The sequence below is a fragment of the Phascolarctos cinereus genome, unplaced genomic scaffold, assembly GCF_003287225.1.
Source record: "Phascolarctos cinereus isolate Bilbo 61053 unplaced genomic scaffold, phaCin_HiC Scaffold_9;HRSCAF=440, whole genome shotgun sequence".
Taxonomy (NCBI): domain Eukaryota; kingdom Metazoa; phylum Chordata; class Mammalia; order Diprotodontia; family Phascolarctidae; genus Phascolarctos; species Phascolarctos cinereus.
The window spans coordinates 184,283,257-184,289,256 of record NW_027556402.1 but is presented as its reverse complement, the minus strand read 5'-3'; positions in this window follow the sequence as shown (position 1 = coordinate 184,289,256).

Below are 6,000 nucleotides of genomic sequence, written 5' to 3'. Positions count from 1 at the left end.
ACATCCATGAAGAAGGAAGAGCACAATACCTTTAAAATATTTTTAACAAATCATCTTCCTTAAACTATACCTCTAAATTATGGATAAAATGGTATGAAGCAATGATTCCTGGGTTGGAATCAGAAGACAGTCTTGAGTCTTGGCTCTGCTTTTTAATTGCTGATTGACCCTTTGGTAGGATACTCACCTTTCCTATCTTCATTTTCTTCACAATAACTAGAGTTGACTGAGGTTTAAAAAACATTCTTCTTGTTAGAAAAATAAAAATAATAACTGCCCTATGGACTCACAGGGCTGGGGGAGATAGATAAAATGAGATGACATCTGCAAAATGCTTTATAATTGTCAAGTTCTATGTGAATGGAAATTAGCATTATTACTATTATTATTATCCATAATGTGGTACAGTAGGAAGAGTGCTAGATTTGTAGTCAGAGGACTTGGATTTAAATCCCAACTCTACCACTCACTCCCCATGATTTTTGTTTTTTCTTTTTGTTAGGTAATGGGGTTAAGTGAGTTGCCCAGAGTCACACAGCTAGTAAGTGTTATGTGTCTGAGCCTGGATTTGAACTCAGGTCCTCCTGACTCCAGGGCCAGTGCTCTGTCCACTGCACCACCTAGATTCCCCACACATACTCTCCATGTAAATGAGGGCAGGTCAGTTTTACTTTCTGAGCCTCAGTTTCCTCTTTTGTAAAATGAGGTTGGACTAGATCAGGGGTGGGGAACCTGGGACCTTGAGACCACATATAGCCTTCTATGTCCTTAGCTGTGGCCTTTTGGACTAATTCTAAATTTTACAGACCAAATCCTTTTATTAAGGGGATTGGTTCTGTGAAGTTTGGATTCAAAGGGCTGCATTTGAGGACCTAAAAGGCCATGGGTGGCTTCGAGGCCAAAGGTTCCCCAGCCCTGGACTAGCGGATCTATAAGTTTCTCTCCAGCTATGATTCTAGAATGCCAATAGTCTATTAAATGAAAGATTTAAAAAGAAACTAGTTTTTATGTACAGTGTCCATAACTGTAAATCAGAACAATCCACTTCTAGATGTGAGATTTGTAGGGATACACAGTCTTAACATTTTAATATTGCCAGAATATCTGTTAGAACCAAAAATCACACCTTAAGAAAAATTCTCTGAGGTGTAAGGTATACTTTTATACCTTGAGATACTTTGATTTTTCTTTATAGACATTGCATCTAGTTGGCAGACTGCTCTCAATGGCAACTCAATCTAGCAGCTCAATGGAGAAACCTAGAAAAGAGTTTAAAAATATTAATTATTCCACCCATTAAAATGTACTCTGAGCAATGAATCCCTCCAACTGGACAGAATGCAGGTTACCAACTCTTTTCTTTATTTTTTTTTCTTACAGATTCCCTTTCATAGATATTGTCTGCCCAAACTGGAAAGGACACTGAAGCTAATCTAGTCCAATCCTTCATTTTATAAAGGTTAAGAGAGAGATTATAGGTTCTTAAAATTATAGATTTAGAGCTAGTAAGGATTGTAAAGGTCATTACCCTTAATTTACTTACCAGGAAATTGAGGACCAAAGAGATTAAGTAATTTTCCCAAGGTCACAAAGGTAGTAAATGAGAAAAACAGGATTTGAACCCAGAGTCTTCTGACTACAAATTGAGCATTTGTTCCCTGACACCACACTGCACAAAGTGACAGGCCAAAGGTCATAAAGACACATATATTATAACACATATGTGTATACATTTGTTATACATAACATATGTGCATATGTATGTGTCTATCCTTTCATGTATATATGTATATTAAAATTCAAAGTTAAACATGTTCCCAAATGACCACAAACAAAAGATGCTTTTTAAAAAACTATCTGAATTATCCTTATAAAAGACTATAGTACAGGTTTGCTTCTCTTTTAGAAAAACTGATATGCAGAAATTCAAAGGCACAAAATATAAATCAGAGGATGATTAGCCACTTTACAGAATGTTCTTGATAGCGCCACTCCTCCAACTGTGCTCCACGGAACCTCAGGGTTCTGACTGAGGAACTGAAATCACACTGAAGGCAACATAATATACAAACATACAAGTTTATATGTGACAGTTTAAGAAAGGAGGATAAAACTGAGGGAAGGAAAAGTTTCCCAGAGGAGAAGACACTCAAAAGAGAGTTAGGGATTCTATAGGTTAGAGGTTAGGAGGGAGTGAATTTCACATATGGGACACAGCTTGAGCCAAGGCACAGAAACAGACAGAAAGTTTTAACTATGATGACCAGCAAACCGGCCTGCTCGCTATATGTGTATATTATGTGCAACGTGTACATTCAACTGAGACAGAAAATCACCAGAAACTGACCAAAAATGATCATGTCCCTGAACGGCTGGCTTCCAGAATTCATCACTGGATCTGCCCATTAACAGAGGCCCCTCTGGTCATACTCTTTTTCTGCCTCAACACGGCATTTAAAGTAACCAGTGCCCATTTAGATTTTTAGTTGTAAAATTAAGGTTAACTCCCATTATAGATAATTAGGTCAAATAAGAAGAAGGAAAAATAAAGCAAAAGAATTAAAGACCAAAATTCTGACAATTAAATATATGTGCCCAAACCCAAATATGGAAGAACCATGGAGATAAAAATGATGTTTTATTCCTATTGATCCTGATGCACTAAGTTTTGTTACCAAGTTTTGAAACAGTCATTCCACGGATCCAGCAACATTACCAAGACAATTACTAACAAAATACGGCAAATTTTAAATCAAGTTTTAAACTGAAAATAGCATATGCTAAAACAATTCCATAGAATGCCAACTGATTAACTATGATTAATTAATGAAAATTGCTGTTAAGTGTCCTCTAAACTATCATATAAAGAAAATCACATGGTAGAGTCATGAAAAGGTTGCTTGATTTAGAACCACTAGACATGGATTTAAATTCAAATTCTCCCACCTATTAACTGGGTAATTTTGGGCAAGTCACTTAACCTCTGGGCCTGTGACAAAGATGTTGCCAAATTCCTGCCCAATGGCTTACATAAAGTTAAATAGGTAAAAGGAGATAAAGAAACTGAAGGTGAAAGCCTGAAATTTAGATCTTAGTCAAAAGGCAATTGAGAGCTATGGGAAGTTTTTGGGTAGGAGAGTTAATTTTTAAAAGGTTTTTGGTAAATATTATCTTGATAACTGAAAAGGCCACTGTAAAGATGTTCCCCAGAGAAGAGTGCTGAATTAATCAATGCAGGAGGCAATGAGGGTAGTCAGGGCAGAAAAAATAAAGTTCAGTAAAGTATTCTTCCATGACTCAAATGGATACCTGGTTAATTAGAGTTTACTTAGTGGGCAAGAGGGAGTCATTGAAGATGTTGGAGCAAATCCTCATAAGGTGACTAGGGCTATGCATCAGGAAGTTTAGCCTGGCATTGTAATGAAGGATGATATAGGTTGGGGGGGGGGTTGTGATGATAGGAAGATATGTTTGGAAAATATTACAATAGTTAAAGTGGGTGCTAATGGCAGAGAAGGGAATATATCAGGGAAATGGTAGTAGGAATGGAAAGTAACGAAAGATTTTGAGAGATGCTTTAGTGTCTACAAGAAGATATATGAGAGGGGCAGCTAGGTGGCGCAGTGAATAGAGCTCTGGCCTTGGAGTCAGGAGGACCTGAGTTCAAATCCAGCCTCAGACACGTAACACTTACTAGCTGTGTGACCCTGGGCAAGTCACTTAACCCCAATCACCTCACAACAAAAAAAACAAAACAAAACAATATATGAGTCACTGAAAATTTGTAGAAACATCCCTGATGTAGAGGAAGGCAAACTCCTGTCACTCTACAGAGTAAGAAACTGTTGACTCTTTGGGAATGGAGAGAGGCTCCTGCTAACCAGGACAGCTTGAAATATTCACCCCAGATTCTGGTAGAAGACCTAAGCCACCATGATGCCTTAGGAGCAAAGGTCCTGCGTTATCCTATTCCTGTTCTTTCTATATTGTAACAACAATTATGATAATTATCCCTGTTATCCTGTCTGCTGCTGAAGATGTGCCAAAGATGCTCTCAGGGAGCCTCCAGAGGATGAACTTATATTCTGATATTTTTATTTAATTACAAAAAGCAGTTATTTTATCTACCTATGCCACAAAACATTAAATAAGAGATAAGTATGGGGACTGGACCTGTGATTTCACTATTATAGGCAACTTCCTTTATCAATGCATGTGAGAAACCTTTCTATAATTAATAATTTTAGTTGCCTCAAAGAACATTAAATATAAAAATAATAACAGGATAGCAACTTGTTCTGAGACTCTTTCTATCTGAACTCTGCAGAAAAAGATGAAAGTGAGATTTTTTAAAAATAGCTGATACTTACATGGTGTTTTAAGCTTGCAAAACAAGAATTACATATAATCTCACATGGATCTCACAAAATCCTGTGAGGTAAGTGATAAATCCTCAAGTCCTTTTAACTCCCAGATCATCTAATTGTATGATTCTAATCTCTTTGAGGGATGCTTGGCATAGATGACTGGGAAATTGATAGCCAAGGAATTCTAGTCCCACTGGGAGCTTTCTCAATCATGACAGTTCATGTTTTATTTCTATAGTATTTTAATATTTACAAGGCACTTTTCTCACAAGAGGCCCTGGTAGGTGAAGGAGTATATGGATTATTATTATCATAATCATTATTATTAAAATTCCATAAATGAGAAGACTGAGGTCTAGAGAAGTAAAGGAGCTTGCCTAAGATCACACAGCAAGGTAGCAGCTGAGTCAGACCTTGAACCCAAATCTCTAAGTCCAGTCTTCTTTCCTCTATACTATCTTGCCTCTCATTTCTCTATTTATTTTGCTACATATGATACAGTTTATAGACTCTAGCCTTCCCTCTTCTGATAATTAAAGACATTTTAAAATATAATCCTAGCCCCCCAAAAATACAAACTACAACAATATATACAAAATTATTCATTATTACCAAGTTAGTTTTATACAAGAGATGCAAAGATAAGTCAACATTATGAAAACAGTTGGCGTATTTAATCATATGAAAATAAAAACAAACAAAAAGATCATATCAAGAGATGCAAAAAAAGCCTTTGACAAAATATAATATTCATATGTAATAAAAATGGGCCTAGAGTCAGGAAGATGTGAGTTCATATTTGGTTTCAGACAGTTACTAGGTGTGTGACCCTGGGTAAGTCACTTAACCTCTCTTTGCTTTAGTTCCGTCATGTGTAAAATAAGAATATAATAGCATCTACCTCCCAACATTATTGTGAGGATAAAATGAGATACAATCTGTAGAGCACTTTGCAAACCTTAAACTGCTACATAAATACTGGCTACTATTATTATTGCTATCATCATTATCATCATCATCACTGGCATTATTATTAAAAACCCTAGTTTCTTATGTAGCCCCTTATCAGTGAGGGGGCTGCTTGGAAGTACAGCTTTCCTAGTTGGCAGGAATAATTGAAGGATGATGAGAGATTGGAAGCCCAGGAACTTCGGATTCCTAAAGAGAGAATCCTGGAGATGCAAGCCAGTCCGTTACAAAGGCGGTTGAAGCCTTTACTGGCTCACTGACCTGCTTAAGGAGCTGTTTCCCTGACTTCTTCCCCCTCAGATTCTTTTTCTTCTTTGAAGCATTTCTTCCATTATTTCAAAGACTATCCCACCCTCCTGACAATTTAGAATAGGTTATCAATTTACTTTCAACCTATCAAGGTGTGGGAACAACGTCTGCTTCGTGTACACACTGTTGTTCCTTATCACTAATAAAAACACACAGCATCCTCTTCGCGTGTTACGGTATGATTTCCATGCCCAACATAACTTCTAGAAGTAAGATAATCGGTCCTCTGACCTTGCTGGTAGTCCTCATGACTGACTCTCCTTGCAAACTACTCGTTGGCTATGGTGGGTCCATGGCACTGGGGGTAAAGGGGTCAGTTACTGGAGTCTTCTGGGTAATGGCTTGTTTAGAGTGG